This window comes from Eleutherodactylus coqui, chromosome 2 (genome assembly GCF_035609145.1).
Source record: "Eleutherodactylus coqui strain aEleCoq1 chromosome 2, aEleCoq1.hap1, whole genome shotgun sequence".
Taxonomy (NCBI): Eukaryota; Metazoa; Chordata; class Amphibia; order Anura; family Eleutherodactylidae; genus Eleutherodactylus; species Eleutherodactylus coqui.
In genome coordinates, this window is record NC_089838.1 from 287,553,367 (window position 1) to 287,578,426 (window position 25,060).

At 43.5% G+C, this 25,060-nt stretch overlaps 1 protein-coding gene across 1 annotated transcript in view; it reads right to left on the reverse strand.

Moving 5' to 3' along the window:
- LOXL2 (lysyl oxidase like 2) overlaps positions 1-12,314 on the reverse strand; it is a 56,719-nt gene extending 44,405 nt beyond the window's left edge. The window contains exon 1 of the mRNA XM_066593177.1: positions 12,187-12,314. The gene's annotated coding sequence lies outside the window, so the exon portion shown is untranslated. The remainder of the gene's footprint in view (positions 1-12,186) is intronic.
- Between the last annotated feature and the right edge of the window lie 12,746 nt (positions 12,315-25,060).

Here is a 25,060-nt window from a genome sequence, read left to right on the forward strand (position 1 = left end):
AAACGTCTCCCTCCCTCTGTTTATAGCTGCTAGCTCTCTACCCGTACGCTTCGTTTTGGCTAAGTTCACACCTCCACACCGATTTTTCGCGGATCCGTGAAAGTTTTAGATGGTGAAAATTGAAGCAAATGGTAAACAATATTAACATATTTTCACCCAGATCTGTCAAAAACGGATGCTATTCTTTCCGTCATTAGCCGTTTAGGGCCAGTCTCACAAGACCGCATTTGAATTGCATATTACACGGGCTCTGTACACCCATGTGATACGCTGTAGCTTGCAGACAATCAATTACATTGCCTTATGCAGTTCCGATCACATTAGCGTGTCGGAATTGCGCAATCCGCGAGCGGAAAATAAAATGCAGCATGTTTTATTTTACTGCGGATATACACGACATAGAGCCCATTGTTCTCTATGGTCGCGGATATAACCGCAGGCCATATACAATTACATTTTGTACGGGCTGCGAGTATATGCATCATTCCCCGTTCCTTCCATGATGGGAGAGACAAACAGAAAAGAAAGTGGTGGATTGAACATCGCCTTACGTCTGTATGCAGGTTACCAACATCCCTTTAACTTTTGGGATTCTGGGAACTTAATCGGCCTGCATGCTGACTGTTTCTCTTCAGTATCAGCTGATGATGTTGGAGAGGGTTCTACAATCTGAAGTTTAATCATCTGGATGACATCTTATTCTCAGATTACGTGTTTAATATTTGTGAGCTATTAGGTTAGATCTACATGAAAGTTGCCTGAAGGCGCAAACTGCATTTAACACATACAGTTCATATCCTCAGGGTGGTGTCACATACTCTCTGTTGTGGTTTTCATTTTTTGATTCTAATTGATGTAAATGGCTTTTGCCTGAGGGACATTACCTAGAGAGTATCTTCTATTCCAGCACGGGTTCAATGTTACCAATATAGAAAGGCATTCAAAAAGGTGCCAAAGAATGGGCCCATTCTTTGGGACATTCTTCTTAGGGTAGGCTATAAATGTGTGATTGCTGGGGATATAACCTCGGGTACCTGATCTGCAAGTACGCCTAGCACTGTTTAGAGTGCTCAAATACTGAACCAGAACCAGGCTCATAATAATAAATACAGCACCAAAACCAAGCTCAAAACATAAATACAGTAGCAGAACCAAGTTCGTAACATAAATACAACACCAGAGCCAGCCTCATAACAAAAATACTGTACCAGAACCAGGCTCATAACATAAATACAGTACCAGAACCAAGCTCATAACATAAATATAACACCAGAGCCAACCTCATAATATACATACAGCACCAGAACCAGCCTCATAACTTAAATACAGCAGCAGTACTAAACTTAGTATATATACAGAACTAACCTCTGCCCCCAGCCTACATCCACATAGTACCCCCCCCCCCCCCAACAAGCTGGGGGCCATCAGCCTGTGAAATGACACATAGCTAAGGCCGGCCATATCTATGGGAAAAGAGATGAGGATCCTGAACATAAGAAGCCTATAAAATGGGTTTTCTAAACTAGAGGGCCAGTTTAACTATATTAGGGGCAGATATTGTTATAGAGCTCCTTAAGGCCTTATGTCCACGGGCAAAAGATGATTTTAAATCCGGATCCGCACCCCATAGGGATGCATTGACCACCCGCGGGTAGATAAATACCTGCGGATGGTCAATAAAAGTGAATAAAAAAAAAAATGGAGCATGAAAAAAAATGGACATGCTCCATTTAGGTGCGGGTCTCCCGCAGGCTTCTATTGAAGCCTATGGAAGCCGCCCGGATCCGTGGGAGACCTAAGATAAGAATAACTTACCCGCAGCGGACCGGGCAGGTCTTCTCTTCTTCACGGCCGGATCTTCTTTCCTCGTGCCGAGCACATCCGCCGGCCAAAGAAAGAAGATCCGGCCGTGAAGAAGAGAAGACCTGCCCGGTCCGCTGCGGGTAAGTTTATTCTTATTTTCAGCACTCATGTCCGCGGGGCAGGAGGGACCCGCTACGGATTCTCCATGGAGAATCCGTAGTGGGCCTGATTTTCCCCATGGACATGAGGCCTAAAGGGCTTCACTACTAGCTAAGCTTCCACAAGCATGTTTGCAGCAATCCTGTCTGGTTGCAAACGTTTACACGCCTTGCAGGTACAGCTCAGCTACATCACCAGATATGTTGTTTGCATGCACAGATGATCACTAGAGACTTGTAGGATTGCTGTGATAAATGAGCAGTTAACTAGTTAATAACGATTATTTACTTTACCGACTAGTTGAAGAAGATTTGACGGGAAGCCCAACTTGCAAGAGGGTTGCATTATCCCTCAAGGCAAGTTGAGTGCAGCGCTTCTACTTGCAGTGACAACATTTATTCATGATCTGTGAAAGTTGTTACCCTTCAGATAGCATTCAGACCCTGCATGCTGACTGCTGCAGCTGCTCTCCAAAGAGGGAAGGGGTTGAAGAAAAGGTCTAAGTCAACAGTCAAGACAAAGAGTGTCTGTAGTGGAGCAGATCTGAAGACCCTGAGGTTACTCAACATCATCTCGCAAAGTCATTTAGTGCTGGTGGGAGGTATGAGAAAAAAGTTTAGTAATGTGTACTGTGACCCTCCCCTCCTCTGCTACAGGCAACCTCCAAATTTGAGAAACTTTATAATGAAGAGTTCCAAAAGGAACTTATCCCTCCTATGTAAACCTGCTCACATACACCAGACCACAAATAGGATAGAGATCCCTAAGACACAGGACTATAAGATCCTGGGGACATTCCTATGTTCCATGTCCAATGTTGTGTGCCTGATCCTGTGCACTCCGTTCCTATCGGGGGACTTTATGTTGGAGAAGCAGAACAAGAACTCCAAGCAAGAATGACGTCTCACCGCCACACGATTAAAGACCGAGTTACCTGTAGCCGAAGATTTTTGTAGCCAAAGACACAGAATAGGAAACACGATGGTTGTTATACTCAAAGGCAACTTCACATCCTAGAAAGATATTTGGGAATAAAAACTCTGAACACAAGTTCCAACCTATTTGTGTTCCGAGACACAGGAAAGAAAGTGAAATATTGATGACGAGAAGGAGAGCATGAGGAATGGAGAGTAGACAAAGGGGAAAGTGATGGGAAACTACTCTACAATGGTGGCAGGTACTGAAGTCAAGTAGGACTACATGGTAGACCTAGATGAGGGATGCCTTGGAAGACAGACACTGCAGTTGACTAAAGGTATAAATAACGCACTCCAGATTATAATATAACCCTTTAAGGGACCTGTTAAGGAACATGTGTAAGTTGTAGTGAACCTGGGAATAAGTGTTCATTTCCCCTTCAGCACTTACGCAAATAAAACGTATTACTCAGAGCTTCTCAGAACCAACAGGTTGGCCATTCCTGATCCTTGGGAGTGAGACAATCTTCATAGCTGATGAATAATAGCTGGGAGTCCTGGACAGGGAATCCTTAACTACTGACTCAAACTTTCACGGAAATTAGCTTATGTCAGCCAAACCAGAGACTCCTCCAAAAGGAAGAGTGACCCATCTGCAGACAGCCACTTCAGGGTTCTTGGTCCTCATCGGTACAGAGTAGGGTACTAGTACTCCTCTGGACTCTGTCCAAGGCCTAGCTCACACAAGCGTAATTTCATTACGTATTACAAGATGAAATTACGTGGGGATGTTTTACGTGGCATGGTCTCGGTCCGTTGGTTGTAGTGACAAGAACCATGAACATGGAGGTGTACCCTGACATTCTAGACAATAATGTGCTGCTGACAATGTGGCAATACTCTGGGAATGGTCGGCCATACTTCCAACAAGACAACGCGCCTTGTCACACATCCAACACTATTTTATGTTAGTTTGGGAAGAATGGTTATTCCACGATTGGACCAGCTGCACAGATTTCCGACCTGAACCCTACTGAACATCTTTGGGACGAACTATAATGTTGGGTCAGGAAATATGAACAGCATTCATTGAGAGCCCTCACTAGATGTTTGCAGGATGAATGGAGGGAAATACCAGCTGAAGTGTATCAGACGTTAGTAGAAAGTATACCATGGAGAGGAGAGTATCTGATTTCATTAGGACCATAAGCCCCTGAATGGTGGACTACAGACATTGTGCTGATTATAAGAGCAATGCAGTGGAGGAGCGGTTAGGGCAATAAAGCTGTGAGCACCACTTTGAAGAGGGACTTACGGGAGCGAAACGGTTTGTGTATGGTATGGCAGAATAGTCTGGTGCTATATATAAGTAGGTGTACAATGTAATAATAACTAACAAGTAGGAGCCATCTTTCCATATTGTCCCTAAATTCTATCCAAGATGGAGTTACAATTTAGTACTTTCAATAATTGTTGGTACTTTAGTCAAATTAACATCAAAGAGAGTCTCATAATATCGGAAGGCTTGTGATATGTGAGAAATGATGTATTCGGCCTGCAGATCTTCCACAGAAATGAGGAAACTGGAGATGTACATTTTTATAAGAATGCTGGCAGACAAGTCTGTACACCGCATATTGTATAAAGTTAATTAAACGTAGCAAATTTCCAGCATGAGTTCTCGGAACAGAGGAGGAGTGTGTCTGCGAGCAGCGATCGCTCGCTATGTGTCCTCGGAGCATGTGCTTTACCTGGAACACATCCAAGAAGCCAGCAAACATAGACAAGAACTGGGCCGGCACTGAAGAGATGCCATCTCCATACACACATATAGAGGCCGCAATACACGGATGGCAACTTTATTAGTGACACTGACCCTTTCATGACCGAAGCTTCCCTATATGTAAATTATCCCCGTGACCCCATAGTGCAGCATGAAATCACATGACCAGCAAATTCTAACGAGGCCTGGTCAGCTAGACTAGTCTTCACTGCTAACCTTGTGGGGTATTCCTGTGCAGTTTGGATAGTATAGAGAATAGCCTTGATCAAGGAAAGCAACCAGAGAAAAGGGGTGGATATTACTTATCAATGAAAGGGGTCGGAGGAGGAGGTCAAGAATTGTTCTGATGAACTGGTAGAGCACAGTCAAGTAAATTACAGCCGAATACAATGCTGGTGCTCCAACTAATGTGTCCAAATGCACAACTCACTATTCCTTCTGGGCTATGACAGAAGGCGAACGAGGGCCATTGACTCTAGTGGGCAAAAGAACACAAAAATTGGATCACTGAACAGTGGAAAAACATCATCTGATCAGATCCAGATTTCTGTTGCACCATGCTGATGGGAGGTCAGAATTTGGTGCAAGCAGCATGAATCGATGAACCCTTCCTGTCAGCCTGGTGGAGGTGGAGGTGGAGTAATGGTGTGGGGAAGGTTTTCTTGGTTTTAACGGCTAAAGGAGGTCCAATGCATTATTACATGTGAGTCTCTAATAACACGGCCATTCAGCATATAAGGATGTGTTATCACTGTCAACCAAAATATATTTTGGCAGACAAGATGTCCATCTTCCCAACTCAAGCTATGACCTATCCCCAGTATAGGTCATCAATAGTTGATTAGTGCGGATAGTCACTGATTAGCTTGTAGCCTGGCTTATGGGCAGTGCAGTGGGGCCTGATATCATCATCGGTGGTCAGGGACGGAAGTGAAATGGACAGCTTCATTTCCGTTGAAATCAATGGGACCGGTGCCTCCTATTACACTAATAATGGTGGGTCAAAGGATCAGCTGATCGGCGGTGATCCAGAGCGGCAGACCCATGCTGGCTGACTAGGATCAGTGTTGAGACCGTCTGTGGACATCATTTACTAATCCAAAAATGATCTAATCTGTTTCAGCTAAATTTACATAAAAATGGTTTGCCTGCCATCACTTCAACATTTTCTGAATTCCAGTGGTTCAGTCTTGTCATTGGGGGAAAAAAAACAGCAACTAGTCCAGACCAAGTTGAGAAGTCAACTCTTACAACCAATCGGAACAAAAACTCTGACAATTTAGGCCAAAAATAGAGTATTCGTTCAACTTTTTAGATTTCTATCTTGGCATGTATTATGAACGCATACACGCCAAAGTCAAAATCTTTCAACAGGTCCAAGCAAGATAGACTTTGAACATCCGCAAATATATCCTGCCCATCCAGTTTTTAATGGGTATGACTTTGGGGTATAATGGTACCCTGGGATTACACGAAGCGATGATTGTTCACATTCGAATGGCTGTGACTTTACACCAGATGACTTCTGATCAACCAGCGACTATTTTCTTGGGAAAGCTGAAGTAACTAGCAACTCATCTCTTGTCACCCTGTTGGTGGCCGTGTTTACACTGAGCGACTTGCCTTTAAATTCCCTTTTTTGAGTGATTATTTGGCTAATAGTCATCCCATGTAGAAGTACCTTCAGTTCCTGCATTACCAGGGTTAATACAGAAAGCAGCTGACTGCAGGAATATCCATCACAGGCAGAAAGCACCCCTAATTGGTAAAGCAGAGTAGACCGCACTGTGTAGGAGGGGTGGAGGTGCACGTAGAGGGGGGGGCAACGAAACGAGACGTGCTGTGATGGTGCTGAGCACCTCAGTCCTACCCACAGAGCAGTAGAATGAGTAACCGGCATTGCTGAATAGTACCGATACCGTATTACACGTCTACGTCTACAGTGTGGTGTCTATACATATTGGCATAGGCTGACTTTCTTGCATGGCCACCGGCAGACCTTTCTAGCCATCCTTAAGGACTCATTCACAGGAGCGTAAATAAGCAGTGTTATCATGTGCCTATTGTTTAAGCACGTATTACCCAGTGAACAGAGCCCATTGATTGCAATGAGTTCATTCCCAATTGTATATTTTTCACTCGCAGCATGTCGTATCCCATTGAAATCAATTGGAATTACGTCCGAAATACACAGGAAACCTGCATATACCTGCAATTTTGTGAGCGGTTTTACGCGCCTAAATAATTTGCGTATGCACATGAGTACAAAGACTGCCGATAGGCATACGACCACCGATGCTGCGCATACTAGAGGCCTCCGGTTGCCTGGTGCATCGCCACATAAAGCCCCGCCCCCAATATGCTGTGTCCCATGCAGCGTGCTGCGCCACAGTCATGAGATGGAAACACAAGGACTGTATTGCACTGAGACGTTGCTGTGAGCTGCCGAGGGAGAGCAGCAAAGAGCTGTGGAAGTGTGCAGCGCCGCTGTTGAACAGATGCAACAGTCTGCAGAAGTGGTGCTGCTGCCAAGGAGGAAAAGGCAGCGGGACCCTGAGCCTGGCAGTGAGAGGAGCTGCTTCGGTTGTGCTGCCTGAATGAATGCTGGGATCCAGGGAGAAGAGCCGTCTGCAGGACTGAGAGAGCGTGGGACTGCGCTGCAGAGCAACGGATCAAGATTAGAGATGAGCGAGCACGCTCGGTCGCTCCTCTCGAGTAACTGCCTTCTCCTCCAAGCGTGCTCGGAGGGACGGCGGGCGGTGGGGGGTAGCAGAAGGGAGAGAAAGATCTCTCTCACTCTCCACCCGCTCTCCCCCGCTGCCCCCCGAGCACGCTCGGAGGAGAAGGCAGTTACTCGAGATGAGCGAGACTCGCTCAAGTAAATCACCTTACCGAGCGTGCTCGCTCATCTCTAATCAAGATCAAAGACTATACTGATGTAAGTGAGATCGGCCTCAGTGAAAACCGTTAGATGTGTACACCACTAGATACTAAAAAGTTAGTCAGCAAGCCTGCTGCAGATAGGGATAGAGACAAAATGGGTGTTACAAATTTTTGGCTCGAGTACTCAGATGAGATAGTTGTACTAATAAGGACTGAACCTTAAAAGGGTTTTCCCACTACTTAAGACATGTGACTGCTGCAGCCAATCATTGACCATAGTAGTAACCTCTATAGCCAGTGATTAGCTGCAGTAGTCACATGTCCTGGTCAGCAGCAACCAGGAAGTACAGAGAGGCTATGAAGCAATTATTTTAGTAATGGGAAAACCCCTCTAAAGATCCAGAAACATGGATACTAGACTTTCATTTAAATTGGACCACTACAATTTTGCTGCATCGTATCTTGAATCTGTGTTGCAACCCCACCCACAAAAATAAGACTACGTGAAAGCTACAGAATAGAGCTGTCTGTCATCCACAATGCCTCAGTCTCTTAGTAAGATCTGCAGAGTATTGACTACCATAAAGTTGGCCATACATGTCAAAGGCTTCTGCCAAAACCAACTGGGTTGCTCAGGAAAATGCAGTGGATATAGTATATCTTGACTTTAGTAAAGCATTTGACAAAGTATCTCATACTATACTTATTGAAACAATGGCCAAATATGGGATCGACAAGGCAACTGCTAGGTGGATTCACAACTGGCTGAGTGATCGTACCCAAGAGTGGTCATAAATGTCTGCACATCCAAGTGGAAGAATGTATCAAGTGGGGGACAACAAGGCTTTGTCCTAGGCCCAGTGTTGTTCAACATTTTTATAAATGATCTGGAGGAGGGGATTGATGGGAAACTGATCAAGTTTGGCAACAACACAAAGCTAGAAGGTATAGCTAACACTAGGGAAGAGAGAGAGGATTCAAAAAGATATAGACAAGTTTGAACAGGGGGCGGCGACTACCAGAATGGTATTTAACAAGGAGAAATGCAAAGTCCTACATCTGGGCAAGAAAAATGAAAAAAGCACATACAGAATGGGAGGCATTGGGCTAAGCAGCAGCAGATGTGAAAAAGACTTGGGTATACTAATAGATCATAGACTGAACATGAATCAACAGTGTGATGCAGCAGCAAAAAAGCAAACACAATCCTGAGATGTATTAAGGGAAGCATAGAGTCTAGATCACGGGAGGTAATTATCCCCCTCTACTCTTCCTTAGTCAGACCTCATCTGTGTCCAGTTATGGGCACCCCACTTTAAAAAAGACAGGCAAACTGGAGCACATTTAAAGAAGAGTTATGAAGATGATGAGCGGTCAGCAAATCATGTCCTATGAGGAACAGTTAAAGGATCTGGGAATGTTTAGCTTCCAAAAAAGAAGGCTGAGAGGAGACTTAATAGCTGTCTACAAATATGTGAAGGGCTGTCACAGTGCAGAGGGATCAGCCCTATTCTCATTTGCACAAGGAAAGACTAGAAGCAATGGAATGAAACTGAAAGGGAGGAGACACAAATTAGATATTAGAAGACACTTTCTGAAAGTGAGGGTGATCAATGAGTGGAACAGGTTACCACAGGAGGTGATGAGTTCTCCTTCAATAAAAGTCTCCACACAGAGTCTGGACAAATATCTGTCTGGGATGATTTAGTGATCCTGCACTGAGCAGGGGGTTGGAGCCAATGACCCTGGAGGTCCCTTCTAACTCTACCAATCTATGATACTATAGCCTGCTATACGTTTAGGTATTTAGTGACATTTCCCAAGAGTAACTCAGGATGAAGATACTTGTTGCATGTATAGTATTACTTATACATGGTGCAGACACCAAAAACTTTGACTTTAACACCAATGATGGGTGGTATAGAGGGGTAAAGAATTGAATCCCTTGATTATCGTATCACTGCAGTGCGGACACGTCTAAGAACATCACTTAGAAGGATTGTCATTATATGCTTCTGTCTCATGGGTCTGATGGGAGACCTCCGTAGAGCATCACTCACCAGAAGGCTCAGCCACATCTACAGAGCATCTCAGTCACTGTAGAGGGGAAGATCATCACCTAAGCATCAAAGTGACAGTCCTCACCATAAGGGCTCATTCACACAAGCGTATATATACCACGTATTACGCCTGCATTTTTTGCTCACGTAATATGCTGTGAATAGAAGTAATTCATTTCAATGGGTTCGTTCATGTGAGCAGATTTTTTTCGCACAATGTGCGATCACGTGAAGAAATACGCAACGTCCTATCCTTGTACGTATTACGAAACGTTAAAGGCCATTGAAATCAATGGGAGTGCGTAAATATGCACTAAATACACAGGAAATCTGCATGTGGGCTTTGGAATTCCGCACAAAATGTATGGAATTTTGAGCGTTTTCTTAACGCAGTATTGGTTAAACATGGATGTTTTTTTTTACGCAAATGTGCACCTAGCCTACGCTATACTACTTCTGAAGAGCATCGCTCCATACACTTAGCTCACTATATTATGTATAACTTCTGCAGAGCATCACTCCTTACAAGCTATAGAACTTCTACAAAGCATTTCTCAACACAAGTGACATATACACGTCTCTTACTATAAGCTGTATAATGTCTGCAGAGCATCACACCATACTAGTGACATATACTTCTCTTATGGAGCATCACTCCATACAAGTGACACATAAACCTATCTACAGTACACTATATAACTTCTGCAGAGCATCTCTCCATACAAGTGACACATATGCTTATCTACAGTACACTATATAACTTCTGCAGAGCATCTCTCCATACAAGTGACACATATGCTTATCTACAGTACACTATATAACTTCTGCAGAGCATCTCTCCATACAAGTGACACATAAACCTATCTACAGTACACTATATAACTTCTGCAGAGCATCTCTCCATACAAGTGACACATATGCTTATCTACAGTACACTATATAACTTCTGCAGAGCATCTCTTCATACAAGTGACACATACACTTATCTACAGTACACTATATAACTTCTGCAGAGCATCTCCCAATACAAGTGACACATATGCTTATCTACAGTACACTATATAACTTCTGCAGAGCATCTCTCCATACAAGTGACACATATGCTTATCTACAGTACACTATATAATTTCTGCAGAGCATCACGCCATACAAGTGACACATACACTTATCTACAGTACACTATATAACTTCTGCAGAGCATCTCTCCATACAAGTGACACATGTGCTTATCTACAGTACACTATATAACTTCTGCAGAGCATCACTCCATACAAGTGACACATACGCTTATCTACAGTACACTATATAACTTCTGCAGAGCATCACTCCATACAAGTGACACATATGCTTATCTACAGTACACTATATAACTTCTGCAGAGCATCACTCCATACAAGTGACACATATGCTTATCTACAGTACACTATATAACTTCTGCAGAGCATCACTCCATACAGGTGACACATACAGTTCACACACCAAAAGATGCAGCTTCTGCATGATATTACTCAATTCTAGTGATATATACACTTTACTCATCCTGTACTATACAGTATATCACTTGCAGCAAGTCACTTCTCATATAAAACTACTGCAGAACATTACTCCATTATAGTTACATATACACAACTGCCGCATATCATCGCTCCGTAAACAGAACATGTAACACTACTCCTGTTAGCTATATTCCTTCTGCAGATTATCACTCCATACTCTTTAATCTCTACAAGCTATATGACTGCTGCAGAGCATTACCCCATAAAAAGTTGCATCTACATGTCACGTACAAGCTCTTTAACAGCTGCAGAGCATCGCTCTATGTAAGTCACATGTACATTTTATTACCACTAAGTAATGTTGAATGAAATGAGCCCGTAGAACTCAGTTTTGAGTCAAACTTTGCTAAAAGTTTGGTTCACCACAAACCCAAACTGAGATTTTAGCAAAGTTCTACCCAAATTAGGGCTCTACTGGTTCAGTTCACTCAACACTAGTCCTGAACACTGGTGTATATAACTCGGTCTAGAGTGCTATACGGGGCTTTGGGGCTCTTAGACAGGGTTATACAGCAGTTTTAGGAGTTTTGGTGAACTTCCAGTTCAGCTCCAACTAATTCCAACTTAACCAAACTTTTTTCAAAAGTTTGGCAAAGAGCTGAACAGAACCTTTTAAAGGTTCACTCATCACTAACCATAAGCTCTATAGCATCTGCAGAGCATCACTCCATACAAGTCACCCCCATAGTGCAAGCAGCATTACTTGATCTGTAATAATATCCCTGGATGTCATTTTACTCGATGAAACACTGCAGAACATCTCTTCCCTATAAACTGAATACATTCTCTGCATACTGAATCCATATAGCATCTGCAGACTATCTCTCTACCCATACATTGTATAACAATGTATCTCTCTGTGTCCATGTAACATCTGCAGATCATATCTTCCAACAGACTAAGTAGCTGATCATGTAACAGACTGGTAATGGGCAATCACTTTCATGCCAGCTACTACTGTACTAGCACTATCACTGTGCCAACCACCACCCAGCTCCCATGCCATAGCCTGAGTGTGCACTCACAGGTCAGCAGCTGCAGGTCCCCACTGATGGAGCAGCCTTTGTAGCCTCAGCACTGGGATGATGAGGGTCCCTGGTTGTGTTACAGAAGTTTTCCCTCAAGTGTCTGACTCTCAGCACACTTTTTGAACTCCCAGCAGCCTCCCTCCCTCTCCCCTCTCCTCTCTCCTCCTCTTCCAGCCCCCAGCAAACTCACATCCTAACTAGTGAGCTCATGGATAGGAGCTGTAATATGAGTTCAGTAGCTGAGCAGGAGCCCACACCCCAGGCACTGAGGGGTTAACCATTAGTCCTGCCATCAATGATGTAAGGACATGTTCCAGCCAGGGACCTATATAAAATAATGTGTACAGTCCAGTATTAAGCATACAACTAATAACTGCATGAGGCTGTAGCAGAGCTGAACTAGTGAATATCCCAATAATGTCCCAATTTGTTGAAACAAATGACTAGCTCAGCTCTGCTACATCAGACACCTTCACCGTTACAACAGCCGTATGTGCTGAGTGATTGAAGAAACTCATATGGATAACATTTGTTAATAAGTAACAGAACGTGGCACCAGATATCACTGGTCTTGGGTTCTTCACACTTTTATTTTCTATTATGGACATTTTCCAGTTGACATAACTTGTATCATCCATACAAAGATTCAGCTTGGTGCCCTAGAATGGTCTAAATCCCTTAGCCAACATCTCCACTGACACCAAGTACCTGTTGCACATCTCCCACTACCCCCAAACTCTATCATCTATCTATCTATCTCATAGCTTTCTATCTATCTATCTATCTATCTATCTATCTATCTATCTATCTATCTATCTATCTCATATCTATTTATCTATCTATCTATCTACCTATCTCATATCTATCTATCTATCTATCTATCTATCTATCTATCTATCTATCTATCTATCTATCTATCTATCTATCTCATATCTATCTATCCCATATCTATCTATCCCATATCTATCTATCTATCTATCTATCTATCTATCTATCTATCTATCTATCTATCTATCTATCTATCTCATATCTATCTATCTCATATCTATCTATCTATCTCATATCTATCTATCTATCTATCCCATATCTATCTATCTATCTATCTATCTATCTATCTATCTATCTATCTATCTATCTATCCCATATCTATCTATTACCTATCTATCTATCTATCTATCTATCTATCTCATAGCTTTCTATCTATCTATCTATCTATCTATCTATCTATCTCATAGCTTTCTATCTATCTATCTATCTATCTATCTATCTATCTATCTATCTATCTCATATCTATCTATCTACCTATCCCATATCTATCTATCTATCTATCTATCTATCTATCTATCTATCCCATATCTATCTATCTATCTATCTATCTATCTATCTATCTATCCCATATCTATCTATTATCTATCTATCTATCTATCTATCTATCTATCTATCTATCTATCTCATAGCTTTCTATCTATCTATCTATCTATCTATCTATCTATCTATCTATCTATCTATCTATCTATCTCCTATCTATCTATCTCATATCTATCTATCTATCTATCTATCTATCTATCTATCTATCTATCTATCTATCTATCTATCTATCTCATATCTATCTATCTACCTATCACATATCTATCTATCTGTATATCTCATTATCTATCATCTATCTATCTCATATCTACCACATTCCCCGAAAATAAGACAGTGTCTTATATAAATTTTTGTTCAAAAAGGTTTAACTTTTTTACATGTATAGCTGCCTGGACACTATTTAAATTGACTTTTTTAATTAACTGTTAGCAGGGCTTAATTTTGGAGTAGGGCTTATATTTCAAGCATCCTCAAAAAGCCTGAAAAATCATTTTGCATCCTCAAAAATTCCGGAAAATCATGCTATGTCTTATTTTCAGGGAAACATGATATCTATCTATCTATCTACCTATCTCATATCTATCTATCTATCTATCTATCTATCTATCTATCTATCTATCTATCTATCCATCCATCCATCCATCCACATTTGTCTGAATGAGTGTGCACGTGTTCTGGATGGTGAGTGGGGAATAAGCCACTGACTGACCTTTATGGCAGCAGCTTATCACCCTGACAACAAAAAGTTTGAGCATATTGAAAACCCTAGCCTGATCCTTCTTTTGCCCAAAATTTGCTGCCGGTGGAGAGTTGTGACTTGCATTGCATTGCTTGTGCAGAAAACAGCAAGATAGCAGCATACCCAAACCAGAAGAGCTCAGTGAACAAATACTGTGCCAGAACCAAGCTCATGACATTAAAGCAGCACAAACCAAGTTCGATATACAGATAGAATCCCAGAACCATACTCATAACATAAGTACAGCCCCAGAGCCAAGCTCATAACATAAATACAGCACCAAAGCCAAGCTCATAACATAAATACAACACCAGCATCGAGTTCATAAAATAAATATGACACCAGAACCAAACACATAGCTTAAATACAGCATGAACCAACCTCAGTACAAAGATCCAATACCAGAACCAAGCTCATAAAATAAAAATAGCTACAGAACCAAGCTCATGCCATACAGTAGCAGAAGTCAGCAATGGTGTTGTGGGGCTACTGATGGGCTGACAACCACACCTCAGAACATCAGAGGGGAGGAGACAAGCCAGGTGGAGGATGATTCATATAGCTCAACAAGATGCTGGCAAACGGAGGAAGAAGGTTATCTTGCTGGGTGGACCTTAGGGGGGCCATTGCTTCCAGCCTACATCTTTCTGGTTCGCCCCCCCCCCCCCCCATAAGCTGGTGATCAGCACCCTGTTTGACTGTATAGGTTGCACTTAGCTAAGGTTTGCCATACATATAACATGGTTGGCTAGTATCTGAAATCGGGTACAGATATTTGATTTTTGACTCCATGTAGTATAGTATAGTATAGTATAGTATAATATGGATTGTGGACTCTGATATACCAAGCAGTGCCAAAGCTGGACAAAGTGTAAGGGCCATCCCACTGTGACCCCTCTCTACCGTGGGAGATGTCAGGGACCTTATAAGTTGCCTTGTAATTAATTACTCATGTACTTCTGGAACATTTCTGATCTCCCAGGACACCCAGTCTATGAGTTTGGAGGGGGCGGCCAGTCACATGTGGAATGAGAACTGTCAGTGTGCTGCAATCATCCTCCAGCGGGGAAGACGTCTTATAACATTAACAATTGTTTAGATGCAAGTTCCTCCTTGTAATCTGCAGTCACTAATTGGAAGCAGTCAAGCAGCGACCCCCATAAATGGCTGTGTTTGTCCTCCGGTGGATAAACAGCTATGGAAAAGGCAGCAAAAATACTCCCCATACAAGTTCCCATGCTAGTAGTTCTATACCATTTATACACAGATTTGCCAACTTGTGAGAAGGAAGATCCAGGAGATTCTAAAGATGGTAGCCAAATGTTTGGCCTTTAGCCCCGTCCATTTATATAGGGCAAGTCCCAACCTAAAGCTTTCAAATCTGAAATAGCACATGATATGACCCCTTTAGTACCCTGGAAAAAAAGCACAGACCACACGCCAGACCCCGTAAAGAAAGACCACAGACTAAAGCCCTCTTTAAAGAAACCCCAGACAAGACTCCATCATCTATACAGCCCACCAACTCCGAATCTGTACAGTCCCTACACCAGATTCCTCTATGCAGAATCCAGAACAGACTCTCCAACCAATACAGACCCCTGACCAGATCCCTTAATATACAGACCCCTGACCAGATCCCCTAATATACAGACCCCTGACCAGACCCCTTAATATACAGACCCCTGACCAGATCCCCTAATATATAGACCCCTGACCAGATCCCCTAATATACAGACCCCTGACCAGATCCCCTAATATACAGACCTCTGGCCAGGCTTCCCTGCATACAGACAACACCTGCATATAGACCTCAAACTAGACCCTCCATACAGACCACCTCTGTATATAGACCCCAGAACACAGCTTTATGCAACCTCCGCTTATTTATGCGGTCCTCCTAGTCTATAAAGACCCCAAACCAGACCCATATCTATACACATATCAGATCAGAGGTAGTTACTCACTTCTTGTAGTTCCCGCATTCTTCTTCACTCCCTTATGCCACTGCAGACCACATCCTGATAATAGGGCAAGGGTCAGGATATTGTTTGCAGTAGCGCCCGGGAGTGAAGGAATGGGGTGAGTGTCCCAGACATTCCAAGAGGTTTGTCATGTATATTTATATAGCACCAGCATATTCTGCAGGGCTGTATGCCCATTAGGGGGTTTATGAGATTAGAAAAAAAAAGTAAGTTTATTGTTCTAGAAACAGCGCCACTCTAGGTTGTTTCTGCTATTGCAGCTCAGCCCCACTCAGGCTTGATTTATGGTTGTGTGACGTTGCTTATGATCACACCATATACCATATTGAAGTATTTTTGCAAGCCTCCTAGGAGACCATAGAATGAGCCACTTTTTAGGTAACATCTATCACATTTCCTCCAAGGGTTGTCACCCGGCCCTCCCACACTTTATAATAGTATGTATGCCTTGAGAAAGACCATTCGGGGCAAAGTGGTGCCTATTTTATGTTCCTGTGTGACCATATAAAATGGAGCAAGCCACAAACTCTATAAGTGAATAAATAAATATTAGTTCCATTCAGTCCTCTAGGAAAAGAATATTATAACTACAGGGCTGGAGGAACGTCTTTGGAGGCCGCTGGGTAGAACATTTGTTGTGGACCCATTCCCAAATGGAGGCATCATATAATGCATGGATCACTTACGCTGGATGTGAACTTTGGATGCCAACAGGACCTGACGGCAATTGGTATATCGGAGTAGAGCCTACTGTACCATGGTGTCTGTTGTTGGGGGATACAAGGTTTGACATGGTAGAATAGAACATGCTGCCTTCAACCATAAGATAACCATTACTATATATGAGGTAGTGCTGAAGTCCTTGGCTGTATCATCTTCCTTTGTTTTCACGTCAATGAAGGTTATATCATTTGAAGGCTTAGTTTTTGCAATACTTCTTGCAAACAAATTTTGGCATGATCTCATGTGCCAGTCTTATGTTATGCAGGTTTCAAGACAACATAGATTGGTAGAGTTGGAAGGGACCTCCAGGGTCATCGGGTCCAACCCCCTGCTCAGTGCAAGATCCACGAAATCATCCCAGACAGATATTTGTCCAGCCTTTGTTTGAAGACTTCCATCACTGAATCGTAGAGTTGGAAGGGATCTGCTGCAGATATGGCCAAGTCTGCAACAGATGTCACTGCAAGGTAGAGCAGAGTAGTGAGACATTCACTGTAACATGGTGGAAACATTAGGTGACAATTGCCCTTCATACTTCACAGTGAAAAATTGGGTTGCCAAATTTAAAACCGGCCACTTCAGCATCGCCGATGAAGACTGTTCCAGGGGATTTCCATCAGTGAGAGAAACCACAACATGATTTTGGAAGACCGGCAAATTTCTACTAAGACAATAGCCAAGACTCTGAACAAACAGTTGGGTCCGTAATTGACAATAATTTGGCCATGAAGAAGGCGATCTGCCAAGTGGGTCCCAAACTGTTTGTCATCAGATCAAAAGTGTGCTTGGGTGCAAGCCTCCTTGGAATTCTGCAGCATTTTCAGCAGGATGCTGATCCTTTCCCGCCTCGACTAGTGACGATGGAGGAGATGTGGATTTTTATACATAATTTTGAGTAAAAAGAATGGAGACACAGTGGTTCCTCCCATCCAAAGAAGTTCAGAGTTCATAAGTCATCATCCAAGGTGATGGCATCTGTCTTCTGGGATAAAGAGGCTGCTTGTGGATTACCTTCCAAAGGGGTCTACTATCACAGCTGTATATTACATAACACTTCTGGATAAACTGAAGAAGCCATGTTCTTGCATGACGGTACCTCGTCCCACACAGCGGTCATCACCCAAAGCAAACTGGCTGACCTGGGCTTCGAGGTGCTGGATCATCCTCCTTATCACCTGACCTGGCCCCCTCGGACTATCTTCTGCTTTCAATTTGAAGAAACACTTCAAAGGAACCAAATTTGTCTCTATATCTGATGCAATTGCAGCAGCTGCCGCCTGGTTTGCCAAAGGAATTCTATCTGGGTGGGTTACAGAAGTTGCAACACCGATGTCAGAAGTGCATTGATATCCGAGCGGACTATGTAGAATCACTATGAAATTTAATTGTTCCTTGTCAGTTTTTATGGTCATAGCCAATAACTTATCAGTAGGCTCTACCACATGAGCTACCATCACAGTAATGCAGACTGGAGACTATAGGGAGCTCTGAGGTGGTGGAAAAGAGTTGTATTGGGGCCAATCAAGGGCGTAGCTATAGGGGATGCAGGGGTAGCAGTTGCTACCGGGCCCTAAAGGCCCCTCCATCACATAAGAAGACATCAGTACATGGTAGTTAGGGGTCTTGTTACAGATTTTGCATTGGAGCTCCAGAGCTTCTAGTTACGTCTCTGGGGCCAATAGTGGTTGTTACCCAGAATGACTGACCTCACACTGACCATATATCCACTATTATCATACATGAGCGCCGCCGGTGGCCACTCTAGAGGGGAGGATCACATTGTTTATCGCTTCGCTCCAGGCTTCTCTTGCCTTATCCAAACTGGACGCTGCATGCCAAGAGTAGTAACTTCTGCAGTGGAGCATGCAGCCGGGAACACGAGGGTTTCCCGGCTCTACCAAGCAGGTGACAGGCGTCCTACGATATTGTACTGATCCATTATAACATCGCATTGGTCCTTTATAAAAACCACATGTGCGCTGCGTACGTGAGCTCCATGAGATGGCAGCCTGCCCTCTCTAAACAACTGCAAATGCCGGAAAACCACATAGCGAATAGAAGATGTCTAACACAATTAAAGGGCTATGCGGCGAGCGAGCAGATGCCTTGTCAGAGTGCTAAATGGCTGTTACGTGTATGGATGTAGCAGAGCTAAATATGTTATAGTTGATTTCCTGCGCTGTAACATCAGCATGAGTTATGCCCAGAAACACAATCAGCTCTGCTACTCCAGTATACGTAAATGTCTCCAGAATAAACGCCATTATTCGCTATTAGCCGCGACATTTCTGTGGTCTTACAAATGTATTTGTGATTTCTAGTACCGTGTAATTTGTTTGTAAGGCGTACAGTATTCCATGTCTAATGTCCATGAGAAGAGAGGATGGGGGATAGGAGCTGGAATAAGACCAGCGCTGGAAATAATTACGGAAAGATGAGGAAAGTGCTGTGTCAGCACCGTGATGTAAGAAGCACAGCAGCGGGCGTGTGCAACTTCAGTCCATGGTAAATGCACTGATTTCACTGTAGAACCCATCAATGTCAATTAGTTTGTACTCATTGACGTTATAAAATATAGTACTTGGTGCTTTAGACAGGTAACAGGATCCCTTTAATGGGCATGTGCTCCTGGTCCTGACTGTTGGACAACTATGAGCTGCCAACAAGCCACCGTGCTTTGGGTATTTAGATATAGGGCTAGGGCAGCACACTGCATTCTTGCCCCGGTGAAGGAAATCCTAGTTGGAGTCTTCCCAGATTGTCCAAGTAGGAAGGATGAGACTCCGACCCTGAGATCACTGATTCCTGGGTCTACATGGGTGACTGTATAGTGGGGGGAAGCGTGAGAAGCGGAGTGTGAAGTTTACATGTCGGTGTCGAAACTTCTGGACATTCCGTTGACCATTTGCCCAGCGAGTGACGTGTCCGTAATGTTATGTGCACTGTTCTAACATTCCAGAACTCGCTCTTCGTTATATATATGTGGGTCGCACATGCCTACATGTCATGCTTAGCAACACAATACACTGCAGACAATTGTCAACGTCATTACTAGTTGCTACAGGATCCATCAATGTCACAATCAGATGTCGATGTGCCACAAGCCGTGAGACTGATTTACAAATGTAGAAACAAGTCCACTTCAGAAAAGTTTTCTTAAATGCTCAAACATTCTGGAATTGATTGTTAACATTCCTATCGTAATGTGCAACTGCAGGCGGCACTGCCAGGGATAAAGCTGTGTCACCCCATGTGGGTACACAACCCTCACTGCCAGGGCTTACTCACACTAGGAAAGTCTCAGCTTCTTGGTCGTAATGCTGAAGGATCCTCAGTGCCTCATCTGGAAATGAAGGACTATATGATGGTCTCCACATGAATGTGGGTATATATTAGTAGGAGCACCTACCTAAAGCTGCTGCGGGGACTGCAGAGGGACATCTTAGGTGGGACTGATATTCTTTCTCATGAAACACTGCAGTTTTACAAAACAAGAATAAGGAGAATGGGCATGAGGGTCATAATTCTACTGTTGTGCACCACATTGTATACTATACCCCCAGACCCAAAGTTTGCACTAGATATATGACAATTAGAGATGAGCGAACGTACTCGTTACGAGTACTTACGCACCCGAGTACTGCAGTACTCGGGCGTAAAGATTCGGGGGGCGCCGTGGCGGCACGGGGGGTAGCAGTGGGGAGTGGGGGAGGAGGGAGAGAGAGAGGGCTCCCCCCTGTTCCCCGCTGCTCCCCCCCGCACCGCCGCGCCTCTCCCCGCCCCCCGGCGCCCCCCGAATCTTTACGCCCGAGTACTGAAGTACTCGAAAATGGCGGTACTCAGGTGCGTAAGTACTCGTTACGAGTACGTTCGCTCATCTCTAATGACAATACGTGAATAGAGTATAAGACTAAAACCAAAGCCAACATCTAAGTGGGGTTCTTTAGACTCACCAGCGGAAATGATTCGGAGGGTCATCCCTCCATCTCCAATATGCAGAACACACACATGTCCATTTTTAATTGCACCGTAATCTTTCTTGTTGTACACAGAGGACAAGTCATCTACGCTATCCTACCAAAAGTAATTGGACATCTGAGCAAGGAAGTAGGATTTCTTTCTATATATTAATACTTAGTCGGGCTCCTTTGGCCCTAAAGACATCGGATACTTTCCGTGGTATACTTTCTACTAATGTGGTAATAAATGGTTCATATTCTGATTGGACCACAGTCACTAGCGGGGTGCCACAGGGTTCAGTATTGGGCCCCATTCTGTTCAATATATTTATCAATGACCTGGTAGAGGGGCTGCACAGCAAAATATCAATATTTGCAGATGACCTAAAATTATACAACATAATTAATGCAATGGAGGACAATGTGCGGCTACAAACGGACCTAGATAAGCTGGGGGCTTGGGCAGAAAAATGGCAAATGAAGTTCAATGTTGATAAATGTAAGGTTATGCACATGGGCAGGAGAAACGGATGTCACCAATATACACTAAATGTGGTACCGCTAGGGAAAAGTGATATGGAAAAAGACCTGGGGGTACTAGTGGATTGAAGACTAAACTGGAGTAACCAATGCCAATCAGCTGCTGCAAAGGCAAATAAAGTTTTGGGATGCATTAAAAGAGGTAATTGGGCGAGGGATGAGAACATTATCCTTCCACTATATAAGGCACTTGTCAGGCCTCACATGGAATACTGTGTACAGTTCTGGACACCGGTGCTCAGGAAAGATGTTACAGTACTGGAGGGGGTTCAAAGAAGGGCAACTAAACTAATACATGGAATGACGGGACTGGAATACCCAGAGAGGCTATCCAAATTGGGGTTATTTACTCTAGAAAAAAGAAGGTTAAGAGGCGACCAAATAACTATGTATAAGTACATGAGGGGACAATACAAGGATCTCTCCCGCGATCTGTTTACACCAAGGACTGCAAAGGTAACAAGAGGGCATCCTCTACGTTTAGAGGAAAGCAGGTTTCATCACCAACATAGAAGGTGGTTCTTTACTGTTAGAGCAGTTAGACTGTGGAACTCTCTGCCTGAGGATATGGTGATGGCAAAATCCTTAGAGGAGTTTAAAAGGGGACTTGATGTCTTTCTGGAGAGGAAGGATATTATAGGCTATAAATCTAAGGTTAATTGTTAATCCGGGTATACAGGCAGGTAGGAAATATTAGGGGTTGATCCAGGGAACAGTCTGATTGCCATTAGGGAGTCGGGAAGGAATTTTTTTTCCCCAAAAGGGCTAATTGGCTTCTGCTCTTGGTTTTTTTTTTTGCCTTCCTCTGGATCAACAAAACAGGAGGGTAGACAGGCTGGACTAGATGGACATTGTCTTCATTCAGCCTTACGAACTATGTTACTATGTTACTATGTCTGCTACACTTCAGCTGGTATTTCCCTCCATTCATCCTGCAAACATCTGGTGAGTTTTCTCAAAGAAGATACATCGGTCGATCTACAGTGGTGCAAAGAGCATCGTCATTGGACAGTTGAGCAATGGAAGAATGTTCTATAGAATGACGAATCACTCTACCCCATCTTCAAATCAGATGGATGTACCTGGGTGTGGAGGATCCTGGGGAACGCCTTCTGCCTGAGTGTGTTGTGCCAACAGTTAAAGGGGTTGTCCCGCGAAAGCAAGTGGGGTTATACACTTCTGTATGGCCATATTAATGCACTTTGTAATGTACATCGTGCATTAATTATGAGCCATACAGAAGTTATTCACTTACCTACTCCGTTGCTGGCGTCCTCGTCTCCATGGTGCCGTCTAATTTCAGCATCTAATCGCCCGATTAGACGCGCTTGCGCAGTCCGGTCTTCTCCCTTCTGAATGGGGCCGCTCGTGCCGGAGAGCTGCTCCTCGTAGCTCCGCCCCATCACGTGTGCCGATTCCAGCCAATCAGGAGGCTGGAATCGGCAATGCAACGCACAGAGCCCACGGTGCACCATGGGAGAAGACCTGCGGTCCACCGTGGGTGAAGATCCCGGCGGCCATCTTCGCAAGGTAAGTAAGAAGTCACCGGAGCGCGGGGATTCGGGTAAGTACTATCCGTTTTTGTTTTTTTTAAACCCCTGCATCGGGTTTGTCTCGCGCCGAACGGGAGGGGCTATTGAAAAAAAACAAAAAACGTTTCGGCGCGGGACAACCCCTTTAAGTACGGCAGAAGATCCGTTATGGTCTGAGGATGTTTACATGGTATAGTCTTGTTCCATTGGTTGCAGTGACAAGAACCATGAACACGGAGGTGCACCCTGACATTCTAGACAACAGTGTGCTGCTGACAATGTGATAGTACTCTGGGAATGCTCGGCCGTACTTCCAACGCACCTTGTCACACATCCAATGCTGTTTTACATTGCTTTGAGGATATGGATCTTCCACGATTGGACCGGCTGCACAGAGTCCCAACCTGAACCCTACTGAACATCTCTGGGACAAACTGGGACATCAGGTCAATAATATGAACAGTGTTCATCTTTTTTGAAAGAACTCACTGGATGTTTGCAGGATGAATAGAGGGAAATACCAGCAAAAGTGTATCAGACATTAGTAGAAAGTATGCCACGGAGAGTATCTGATGTCTTTAAGGCCAAAGGAGGTCCACTAAGTATTAACATATAGGAATTAATGCTACTTTTGATTTTTGCTCAAGTGTCCAGTTATTTTTGATATTGTACAAGGTCTAATAGAATATTTGTGAATCATCCTACAAGAAATAGACCCTAGTGACAGGTTATTGACTCCAAAGTCATCTCTATGTGGGGTTGTCTTATACTGGACCTTTGAGGCCCAATATTGTCTCAGAGCTTGGGCTGATCAGAGGGTCCTCTGGTGCTTTGGTGGGCCAATCCATATCCTAGAAGGTCGAGGGAGTCTGTTTATACTTATAGGAGTTATTTCGGTGACTGACCTCTCCTCTGTGCTGACGTCCTTTATGCACAGCTTACTTATATCAGCATGGAACGACATTATGAATTTCACAGACTAGATTTGTTTCTGGAAATTTGGCAATGATAATCCGGAAGTGATGGGGCTCTCAGGATACATGAAGATAAACAGATTTTGGATGTGTTCTCAAACAGCTGCCTCTCCTCCTATCTCCACTGGTCCCCTGAGCTCCTGGATGGGGTGACAGGGACACGTTCCACCACGGAACAGTTGCTATGTATTCTATGTATACTCCTGTGCTTGCTCTGTGACTCATTCCGGCAGTGGGAGGTGAGCACACAAGGCCAGGGCTTTATCCTAAAGGTAACGGATCGCATCGCCGCACCATACACTGACAGAAGGCAGGGATGATGAGTCGTATACTAGGGCTGCCTCTGATTATTCAGATGCCTATATAGGGAGAATTTACCCCTTCTGGGAATCTAACTCAACATTGAACAAGACAAGAGTTTGCTCTTTGCTGCTGTCCAGTGTCGGCCTTAGGTGGAATTTTTTTTTCGACACACCCCTCTCATAAGAAAATAAAAATATGTATTGCACTAACATAGTCTGCCAGAACAGTTCAATGAATATATACAGTACCTGAACCAAGCTCATTACATAAATACAGCACCAGAACCAAGCTCTGTACATAAATACAGCACCAGAGCTAAGCTGTTAACATAAATAAAGAACCAGAACCAAGCTCTGTACGTAAATACAGCACCAGAGCTAAGCTGTTAACAAAATACAGCACCAGAACAAAGCAAATAACATAAATATAGCACCAGAACAAAGCTCGATACATAAATACATCACCAGAACCAAGCTAATAACATGAATATAGTGGAAGAAGAACCAAACTCAGTACATAAATATAGCAACAGAGCCAAGCTTATAACAAATACAGCACCAGAACCAAGCTCATATTATAAATACAGCAGCAAAGGTAGGAGATGGTTCGAGAAAGTGGATGATCTCCACAAGATGCTGCTGCACTGATCAAGATCATCTGACCTAAGAGAGGTAATTGCCTCCAACCTACATCAGCCTGCGGCCTCCTACCCTACAAGCTGGGTGCCAGCACCAGATCAATGCAGGCT